Here is a 10348-nt window from a genome sequence, read left to right as displayed (position 1 = left end):
CAGAGAGGTCTTGGCTCCTCCCTCCCAATGTAAGTGATAAGCAAGCACAAAGCTGGCTTCACTGGGGTGTTCCCAACACCTGAGAGAAAGACAATGGAAAGCAGGAACAATGAGATAAATCAAGGCCAGTCCCCCAGAAGGTAACGTTTATAAGTCTCCTCTCACAAGGAAAAAAAAACAACCCAATGAGACCTCAGTTGACAGAGAGACACAAAAATTTCTTTGATTTTTTTCTTAAAAGTCAGTACAAGACACCAAAGCAGACAGCACACTTTAACATTATCTTTATCTCAGCAACATAGTTAGAGGTATAGCATCATATTGGGCATTCAGATGCACATAACACATAAAACCTCATTTGACCTGAAAACCGCAAGGTATTTTCACCATCTGAGGCAAAATGAGAAGCAGTGATTTGCTACCGTACATGCTTTCCTGAGGACTGGCAAAAGCTTGACACTCACAACTCTTTAATGCATCAAAGTAAACATTCATCTCTATTTTGGGCTTGTCTTCCTTTTTAAAATTCGTCTTGGCCACACTTTGGGGTATTTTGCAAGATAATTACACAGCAATTTGGAGGACATGAAAACAAAAGAAAAGGGAAAAAAATAAGGAAAACCAAACCACCCCACAAAGATGTATTTTTAAACATCTAATGGTCTTAAATCTAGATAGATGAGTCACATACTAAATAAATACCACCCACAATTCCACCTGACCTGCAAAGTATTTTCTTCCAAAAAGCTAAGCATATGTTTATTAAATTTATTCAGTCACTCATTCCATGGGTGTTTATTGAGCACCCACTCTGTGGCAGGTACTGTAATAATTGTGATAAAGTAGTGATCTAGGCCATACTCTTTCCTGCCTTTAATTCATATACTGGTGAGAACTGACACCAGACAAAGCAGAGCAAGGACATGGGATAAGTCCCATGAAATGAAGGCACAGAATGCTAAGAGACCATACAATGCCGGAACCTAATCCAGCCTGGAGGTCATGGAGAGCTTCTCTTATTGACTTTGCTAAAGATGTGATCTGGAAAATAAGTAGGACTGAGAGCAGAGTGGGGAAGGAGGGAATATATGTGAGAATAGATTGGGAGGAATGGCAAGAAGGGAATGAGGGTATATTCCAGGGAGAGAGAAGAGCATAAGAAAATGGGAAGAGATGAGACAGAACACGTTATGCTTGAGGATTATGGCTAAGTACAGAAGGCAAAAGGAGAATATCAATAAAGGAGGCTGGAAAGATAGGCAGGGGATAAACATGGTATCTGATTCATGCAGAACATTCCCATGGATTAGGCAGAGCTATGTACTTTTGCCCCGGTTTACAATTAACTCGATATAAAAGTTAAGTGGCTTGGCCAAAGTCACCCAATCAGAGTAAAATCAGAAGTCTGTTGCACTACATCCTCTTGACTAATGGGTCTTTCAAATGCTCAGATCGGACACTGCTTTAGCTCCAAATTATGTAAAGTTAACATAACTTTAAAAAAGAGAATCAAAATGCATGCTATCCATACTTCTATTTGAGCAATGATATAACTTAGAAGCTTCATAATTTTATTTTCTATTGAAGTTATGTGTACTAAAGAATAACTTCTGATGTTTTAATAGATATTAGCATCAATAAAAAATTTTCTTTATAACACCAAATTACTGAGTGATATTATAGCTTTTTTTCAAAATGTTTCCATTGGGGGAAACTGAGTGAACTAAATGTGGGTTTTCTCAGTAATATTTCTTATGATTTCATGTGAATCTACATTCATCTGAATAATAATTTCAACTGAAAAATCAAATTATTGGTTTGCCCAAAACCAAAAGGAAGAAGATAAAAGTATGACCCTTATTATCGTGATCTGCAATTTTTCAGTGTTTACACTACTAATTCATTCGAGCTCTTGGGACTACATACAACTAACACTTAACAAGGATACCTAGGTGCAAGATGGCTTACTAATTAATTTGCAGTCTCATTTATACCTCATGATAACTGTAAGGTCAATGTATTAACAACTCACATTAAATATTAGAAAATAAACACAAAGAAGTTAGATAATTTTTATAAGCTCCAGACTTCCGAGGGGCAGTGCCAGGATTCAAACCCCTGTCTGTATGACCCTAAAACCTGGTTTCTAAGTTACAACCCAGGTGCTAGGTTCTTTCCTTCCATAGGTCACTCACTTGCTTCAAGAATCCATGTCTTCTGTTCAGTGAAGAATCTGAACCAGATGGTGTCAGATTTCATTTCCAGTTCTAAATATCTGGTAACTTACATTGAAATGGTAAAGTCAATGTTACATATATGCTATCTAACAACAGCTCTGTAATAAAATATTACTTTTTCCCCATTTCCTCCCTTCTTTGGTCTGCATGGTTGTTAGAGGGAGCTACACAACATGCTTTTTAAAATCCTTTGAAACCTCATCATGTAGACATGCACTCTATATAGATGTATCATACAGACAATAAAAAGAGTCTACAGCAAGTATGTTAAGCCATGAAAAATGGAAGCAAATTTATTGGCTCATGTTACAGGCTAGCTTCAGTCACAGATGGATACTCAAAAAGCCCCTGGCAAGAGACAAAGAGGGAGAAAGACTGCCTTAAGCTGAAAAGGGAACAGAGACCTTGACTCCAAGCTTTCTCTACCCTTTAAGCTCCAGAGTAATTACCATATGCCAGCCAGTCCTCTGCCTATATGAACTTTTCTTTTAGGTTTCATCTCAAATGTCTAAGATTCTCTTAACTCACATCCCCCTCCAGGTCCTACTCTCTCTGGCCCCTTCACAGCTTAAGAGAACTCTATGCACCCACCATCTCCATCTGCTTTCCTCTCCTTCTGTTCACTGTTTAATCCCTCCAATCTCCCCCCTACCCCAATCCCACCAAAACCACTTTCGCTTAGGGAATGAGGACTTCCATCTTGCCAATAAGATTGTACCTTCTGTGCTTTCAGCTTTTTAATCTTCTAGTAGAATTTGACATGATAGACAACTACCCTCCTCAAATTTCTCTTCTTGGATTCAGCAATAAAATATTCTCCTGGCTTTCCCCCTTCCTCTCTGGCTGTTCCTCTTCAATTTTTCAGCTGCTGTGTAAGGAGTTCAGATCCTCAAGGCTGCCATATGGAGAGACCTCATGGAGAGAGAGTTGCCTGAGGAGCCCCAGCCACTGGAGTCTTTCCAGCCAGGCCATCTTCGTGGTATTAAAAAGTTTTGAGAGGACCCCAGCCCCAGCTGCTGAAATCACAAATGAGAACTACCTAGATGAGGCCACTCAACCCCCAAAATCATGAAGGGAAAAAATGATGCTATTGTTTAAAAACGTTTTATTTTTAACAATTTCTTCTTCCTCTACCCACCAATTAAACTGGATTTCTCCTGTTTAGAATAGGTAAATCCATAGAGACAGAAAGGGAATTAGTGGTTGCTGGTGGGGTAGGGGAAAAATGGGGAAAATAAGGTTAGAGAGTGACTCAATGGGTACAGCTTTACTTTAGGGAATGAGAAAATTTTCTGGAATTAGTTGTGATGAGTGCACATCCTTGTGAACACACTAAAAATTTCTAGAGTGTGCTTTTGAAATGGTGAATTTTATGGTCTGTGAATTACATGTCAATTCAAAAAATTTATCAGAGAATTATATGAAATTACCTGTCAATGAATGAGTGTTGTACAAGGACACATATCAATCATGCTGTGCAAACAGAAATGCAGATGATTCTCAATTCTGTCTTTTTCTCCCTGTGCCCCAATAAAAATTTATGTGAAGTAAAATAAATAATAGATAAACAAACAAACAAACAAACAAACTGAACTTCTCCAAGAGTTATCCAGGGCTATTTTCTTCTCTCTCCTCCTTGTCAACATCCCCCATCCCCATAGTATTAATATTATGAATATGCAGACACTCCCAAATTTAACTCTTGTTTTGACTGTCCCACTTACCAGCTGTCTATTTATACCTCCATGTGGATGCCTCACAGGCTTTTCAAGCATAACAAATCTCCAACTCCCCTCTCTTCAAAAAGTCAGTTTCTCTTCTGCTTATACTAGTTAAGGGCTTGCTCCACCATTCACCCATTAGATAGGCCAGAAACATCCTTCCACACAGCTGGTCTACTGGCAAGTCCTGTTAACTCATCTCCCAAAATATATCTTGAACATATTCATTCTCTCCAAGCCCACTTCCTGCATCCAGTCCAAATCACCATCCTCCTTCCTATGCACCCAGCTCTTAACTGGTCTCCTCACATCAAGTCTAGTCTTTTTCTAATACATTATTGACAAGAGACAGAAGAATTGCTGTGAAATGAAATTCAGAGCATATTACTCTTCTGCCCAAACCTATAAATGGCTTCCCAATCCATGTAGGAGAAAACCTAAAACCCAGTTTCACCTCCAAGTACCTCTCCCCAGACCTGTAACTTTTTATCCTTCCTGTTCTTTCCTAAGTATCTCACTTCTTTCCTCTTTCACCACCCCCATTCCATTATACTGTTTTATGTTCTTCATAGCCCTTAGTACTAGCTGAAATTATCATTCGGATTTACTTAACATATAATTCCTGCCTCTAGAATATAAGCTCTGTGAAGGCAGGCACCTCGTTTATCTCGTTGTTACACCTCTGTAACCGTAAGGCACAAAACAGTGTCTGACATACAGTGGACACTCAATAGGTAACTGCTGAATAAGTGAGTGAATGAATGAATGAATGAATGAAGCACTGACATCTTTGATGTGCCTTTTCTTGTCTCTGAGTTGAAAGAAACAGAAATAAAGTAGTAAATGTATTAGCTTAATTTCTATCTGAAGAGAAGTGTTTAATAAACAACATTCTTCCCTTCTGGCCAGTTTTTCCATATGAACAATATATTTCAGACTAAACTCTAAACTCCTACCACCACTCTCAGAGTATTCCATGCTACTCTATCCAGCATGGTCTAAATATATATCCAGTCATTTTACCCTAAAATGACTACAGATGCTATTCCTTTCTCCTTGTTCAAAACTCTAATCAAGTCAAAAGCAATCTGTAAATCTTGTAGGACTGGCAGTCATTCCTAACACTAACAGAATTTTCTTTTATCTCCCAGCCTTCTAACTTACAGGCTACTTTTTTGATACTGGTAAGGCCCTTTCCTTCTGTTGGACACCATGATGAGGGTTTGGATATATAAGTATGGGGCCTGAAGTTGAGGAGAATTACACTGCTCTATAAAAAGAAATTGAAGTTCTTAGGAACAGAAGGTGTGAAGGATATTTTTTCTTAATATAGATGAGAAATAATTTTAGAGAACTACAATATCATAGTGATTGGGAACGTCACCAATCCAGACACTTCTTTAGGAACCTACTAATTCTTGACTGGCCTTGGAAATTCATTTTCTCAGAATCATGATTGATTATGAGGATGACGATGGTGGTGGTGGTAGTGACTATTAAAATTATTAAGCAATGATGATGTACCAAAAACTGTCCTAAGCACTTGAAGCGTGCTATTTCAGTCTTTCTAACAACTTTCCTAGAGTCACCCCAAGAGTAAATGACAGAGTTAGACTTGAACACATATTTGCCCTTGCTCTTAATCACTATGCTAACAGAAGAATAACAGCTCCTTTAGCATAATTCTAACAAGGAACCACTAGCTGGTGATGCTGGTGGAACAGGAATTTTGAGAAAAAGAAATTGTGTCATCTCGGAGTTTGTCCACAAAAGAAGAGAAAGGTTAAGACATGAACTTAGGATTTTAATAAATTGATTAACATGAGAAGTAAAGCAAGCATGATGTTATGCTCAATAGTTTCTAAATAGAAACCCACCTACCTCAAAAGGAACTAGAGACTCTATGAATGACATCTACATACACACATGTGCACACACAGGCACAAACAGCTCTAAAGAGGAGGTCAAAGAACAAGCTTCTAGATAAAGTAACGTAGTTTCTGAGGGGGTCAGGTTTAATAATAAGCGTATAGAAGATGGAAGGGGAAACAACTAACAGAATGAGATAGAAGAGAAGCACTGCCTGTAAGAATGTCAGTAAAGTTTAACTAAAGCCAGGAATGAGATGGAGCCTGTGAAAAATGCCAAAGATGATAAAAAGGTTAGGCTGTAAAAACAAAGACATTAAGAGCCAGAAAAGGAATAAAGAATATTATGTCCTTGACCTTGGGTTGGGGTGGGGAGTTGGACACTGCAGTATTAGCATTTATCAGAGCTATATAGGATATTTGGCTGAAATCTATGCCAGTGTTGGGTCCGCCTATCTGGTTGACTCAGCTGCCAGGAAGATTCTAGACACCCACAAGGAGGCAACGCACCCTTCTTAAAACATACTAACAAAAATGTCATACAAGATATACAACCATCAAACTTCAATCAGTCTTCTACAAAGAGCAAGCAGAAAAAGACTAAATATAGTTAAAAAGTACTTGAAGCTAAGATAAGAAAATGATAATAAGAAATCTCTAAACTATTTCGGTCATGTTCAACCTTCAGGCTCTGATAAATTATATTCTAAGTTTCTGAAGGACTAGACAAACTGTCTTGCAGAATTAAAAAAAAATGGTTGTATATTAACATGAAATGTTACAGTCCAAATTCTTCCTCGCCTGAGGGCCTTTGCACTTGCTATTTCCTCTGGCTGGACTACCTTTCACCCTGGATCGTCTTATGGTTTGCTTTTTCACTTTGTTCATGACTCTCCTCTCACCTCATCCTCAGCCTTCCCTGACCAGCCTATTTGTACAGTTTGCAACCTCCTATCCATTATTCCCTATCCTCTCATCCAGCTACATCTTTCTTCATAGCATTTACCACTTCCTCAGAGATGCTTCCACTTATTTGTTGTTTGCCTCTGCATTGGAATATATGCTCCATGGCACTATCTATTTTGCTCATTCACCACCTTATCCACCACACCTAAAACATACCAGGCACTTAATGTGTATTTGTTGAATGGACGAATAAATAAATGATTATGTGCATGAGTAGGGAAGACCTAGCTCAGTAACAGTTTTTGTGAAAAAGTCATAATGGTATCAAATAGTGGTAAGATTAGATGAGCCAATAAAGTTAGGTAGGAGTATTTTTTTAATGTCATTTTAGGCCTTATTAGTATAACAGTTATATCTCAAGGATACATTAGAATCTCTCACATGTATTTACTTTCATAATATCTATCTTTGGGCTGCTCTCCCCAAATTTCTGTTCCAGGAAGTATGTGATGAGGCATGAACATTTTTTTTAAACAAGTTTCCATTGCTCACTTTCCTTTAAGAACCAGTAGCTAGACAAATGGTCATTTCACTGGATTTTGTCAACCAATGTTGCATGCATACCTAAAAGATTCTGGCAGGAGCTGGGGATCCAACTCAAAAATAACATGATGTGGTAGTTTCAAAGGTAGTTTTATGGTATACTGAGTGGAAGCTAACCAAAGACAAATGCAGGAAATAACATTCTATAGCCCAACGTGCCCCTTTGGCCAATTCGTAGTTGAGTAAAGCTGACCTTTTACTCCAGTAAATGTCTTTACCTCTGTCAGTTCAAGGATCTTTGGGGGAGTTCCTATACTGCTACAGTCTAGAAAAGGGACATTCTTGGTCTAGATATCAAGTGACAACTCATAAGAGCTGCCTTCACACACCTGGGAAGCTATCACTCAGTAAAAAAGGGGTATAGTTTTGTTTTGCTCCTAAATCCAACCTCTGGAATGACTCAACAGAAACAAGTAAAAAGAAAAGAACACTGAACAAGAAGCCAGCCAACCTCCATCTATCTCTGTTCTGATACTTACTACTAACCAGCATGACCTGAACAAGTCACTTACCCTCCCTTGGGTCTCAGTTCCCCAATTCTACGTGGCGTAATGCCTGTTTTTTGTTTTTGTTTTTCTGAACCAACCTCATAGTACAAACTATTTCAAACTGGGTAAGTTGAAAGTGCAACTAAAAATGCAGGTTATCAATGTGGCTGATATCATTTATCTTTAAGAAGTCATTTATCCTATGCTTGAGAGCCAAAAATACTATGTAAAATTACTATGGTATCCATGTTCATATGAAAAACAGTGTAATTATGTGCAAGGCATTACTTACTCAGGCTTCAGAGAAGATCAAGACACATTGTAGACTACTGCAAATTTTACAATAATTCATTAATTTTCAGAGTCTAAGTTCACGGACACAGAATCATTGTTTCTTGCCACCCTAAATTAACCATGGACAGCATCCAAATCTACTCCACCTATATAAATGAAACAAAGTTCTGCCATCTCTGAAATGCTTGTTTGTCTTAATTCCTCAGCAAGCAAATTTCAAACAAGCAGTGGGTTCTGGATATTTTACCTTATCTCAATGAATGGAAGATATCTGATTTTAAGATCCCTATTATATGTACAGAGAATTAAAAACAACCAATCAACAACAAAAAACCCCACAACTTCCAAATTATGAAATGATATTTTCTTATCACTTATAATTTTTATTTTATCTCCATTGCTCTTTTAAACCTACTTAGATTGGTATTTTATCAAATATCATTCTTGTACACAAGTTAAAAAGAAATAGATTGGTTAAGGTATCCCTAAACTTTTTTCATTTGCAGTCTGAATACCCAAAGCTAACTGTGTTTCCAGTCTCAGTGTTTTCCACACAAAATCATCCTCTGTGCCACTGAGAGGGATCCTGTGTTGTCTCCATGATTTCTGAGTCACTAACACCAACTCTGCAAGTTCTGATACAAACCCACAGTTAAAGGCAAGGACATCATAACTACAGACTGGCCAACAGCACATATAGGATGCATCTTGATCCCAGAGAGATAAAGGCTTGCATCTTGGAGTCAGTAAAATATAGTATATAATTCCTGGGAGAACCAATTCCACATAATCTTCTAACTATTAATGCCATAGGTTTATTTTCTCTGGTACCTCATTGGTGATGTTCTTGGTTTTCCATTCCTCAAGGCTAGATTTGGAACCTACTAGTCATCTCCCTTCTCTTTCATCTACTCTAATTATATCCTTTTCAAATCCTCACTTCACACTGCCCGATGGACTTACCCTTTGCTCTGTAGTCCCACAGCCACATCCTCTTCCAAGTCTCTATCCATCTCATACACTATAGGAGCTCAGTAAAACTGCCCTTCCCTCTTACAGTCTCTCTGCAATCCAATGTATTAGAAACAATGACCTTCCTTAAAACACTTCTGTATTCATCGATTCCTTGTTTCATGCATCTCCATTGGCTCCCTTTTATTCATGGTTCAAACACCAAACTCTCTTGAAGGCTCCCATAATCTGACCTCTACTCAACTTATTTCCCACCTCCTCCTAAGTTTTGTGCCCACCACCTGCATTCCCAACCTATCTGCTCAAGCTATCTCCTATTTCACTTATCTAGTTCTAATCCCTTTCTCTTGGCAAAGTCTTCCTTGACTTTTCCAGGCCTTGTGAACTTCCCCCTTTTGCTGTATTCTTGTTACACTAATGGTATTTCTTGGTTTTAGACCGAATGTGCATTCTGGTCTTCTACCCTATGAGACTGCCAGCTTAGAATCATCAAAAACTTAACCAATCTTGGGGCTCAGTCATCTATCAAGTTGGCACCCAATTCATTTTTAGTCCATACCCCTTCCAGCCATTTGCTACTATATTCTTTCACCTTCACCACCACCAACCTCAGTCATCTGGCACCACTGTATCGTACATCCCATACTTAATCACAAGGATCAGCCATGCCCCCTACCTGACCACTAATAGGCCAGATATGTTTCTGTGGAATGAGTACTCAAGGCTCACTCATGTTGAACAGAATCAGCTGGTGTGTTAGAAAGGGAGGGGTAGTTACAAGAGGCATTGGGGTTTTCTAAGAAGTAGAATTGCTTCATCAATATGTCTATGATACTCATATAAGACAATCCCATGCTGACTCGGAAATCTGAAGAAAAAACTCTGTTAAAGCTATAGTTTTATGTGACTTAACCACGAAAATCTTTGGGCCCTGACTTTTGGCCACAAGAAAACAATTTTTATCTGTAATACTTCTCCCAAACAATGGTTAGGCTATTTAGCGATACAATATGGCAGCAGGTTGAGAGTATAGACTCTGGAGCCAGCCTGCCTCTGTTGGAGTCCCAGACTCACTGCTTAGTACCTGTGTGACTGTGGGTAAGTGACTTTAAATCTGTTTCCTCATCTGTGAAATGGGAATGACAATATTGCTTGTCTCATAGGATTCCAATAAAAATTAAATGAAAAATTTTTAGAACAGTGTCTGGTACAGAGTAGGTGGTCAATAAATATTAGCTACCACTATCATTATCATTGTT

The sequence above is a fragment of the Lynx canadensis genome, chromosome B4 (assembly GCF_007474595.2).
Source record: "Lynx canadensis isolate LIC74 chromosome B4, mLynCan4.pri.v2, whole genome shotgun sequence".
Classification (NCBI taxonomy): Eukaryota; Metazoa; Chordata; class Mammalia; order Carnivora; family Felidae; genus Lynx; species Lynx canadensis.
This window is presented reverse-complemented; position numbering follows the sequence as displayed.